The sequence below is a fragment of the Galeopterus variegatus genome, unplaced genomic scaffold (assembly GCF_000696425.1).
Source record: "Galeopterus variegatus unplaced genomic scaffold, G_variegatus-3.0.2 Scaffold5017, whole genome shotgun sequence".
NCBI classification, from domain to species: Eukaryota; Metazoa; Chordata; class Mammalia; order Dermoptera; family Cynocephalidae; genus Galeopterus; species Galeopterus variegatus.
The window spans coordinates 2,172-3,745 of NW_007731128.1; positions in this window are offsets into that span (position 1 = coordinate 2,172).

A 1,574-nucleotide genomic window follows, 5' to 3' on the forward strand; every position below is an offset into this window, starting at 1 on the left:
TATTACAATAGGGAGAATGCTCCTCTCTCAGGATTTTTAAGCATCTCAAAATCAGAAGCAGAGAAAGCCTTTTCTTTTATAGGGAGGTTTAAGCAGGATTAGCAGGAACTTTGGGGATAAATTGAATGAGAGGGTGGAGCTGAGCAGATGTCATGATCAAGGTGGTATAATAGGAAATGTTTCGTTCTGTGGTCAGTTGATTTGGAACTTGCTTAGCTGATTTAGTACTTGCCCAGATTTGGGAACCACTCAAAATTCAGGAGGCTGAGAGGAGAGATGCCTGACTAAATTTTGGTCAAGCCAAATCAGTGACCAAAAAATAGGCAATCATGAGCATTTTGTCAGTACCTGCAACCTAATGACAAGGATACAGTATCGAAAAGCTATTTTTTTTAAATCATAAAACATCCTGTAAAAAGCTTAGTGGAGTCAAGAAGTAGGCAACATATAGTATCAAAAATTCTGCATTCATTCTCATTTGCATCACTAACGTGCACATGATTGCAGCTACTCATTTAAGTCTACAAATCAGCATAAGGTTGTTAGGAAAGCTGAGACGCTTAGGTGAAAGTCCCTTTTGCATAAAAATGCAAAGAATTTATCTATCTTACAGACATACATCAATTAGATTATGCATTTATTATATTACTGTATTAAAAAAGCATTGTAAAATGATGACTTGGCAACAATCCCAGAAGAACCTCGTTGAAATACACATACTTGAGATTGATTGGTCATTTGCCCTTAAGAAACTGAGAAGTGGAAAGCTTTAAAGGAGGGCATTCTGCCAAAGCCTAGCTCATAAACAAAAGATAAAAGTCAGAATTTTAGAGTTGGAAAGATCTAGCTCTACCCTTTTATTTTCAAATGAGGAAACCGAGGCTCATTGTGAGGTGTCCTTTCCCAAGCCACACTGCAAGTTGGTTCACAGGAAGGAGGAACAATCAGTCTCAGAGCTCTTTGCCTCTTCAAGGGTGAACTTCACTAGGGCAGTTTTGTTTCATAGGTTATTTATTTTACTGAGTATAAAAATAAGGTAAGGCTATGATTTGTTGTTAATGAGAAGAACGAGTTGCAGAGAAATGCATGTGGTATGATTTCATGTTCTTAAAATACGAACAACATCTATTTGGCTATCTATCATCTATCTGTATGTGATTGCATAAAATTGGAGAAAAAAGTGGAAGCATATACACCAGACTAACATTGGATATTTACAGGAAAGGTAAAGCAAAGGAGTATGAAAAAAAAGTAGAAACAGAGAATTTGGCAAAATGGTACATGAAAATGAAGACTACAAAATTCTAGCCACAAAATTATTATTAATACATAAAAACTGAATGTGCACATAGACCAAAAACTAAAAGGTCATTAGAATATGCATACATTCAAGGACATGAGGAAAAAACACTTCGATCAGGAACTGACTTACGAATGCTTTTGAAATTTGTGTATCTTAAAAGTCTTTGAAGTAATATAAAAAAAAAATCAGATAAATTCCTTTTCTGAAACCATTTGAAACACGCCTATTTTAACTCAAAACTGATAAAAAGACTTATTTACATATTTATTAA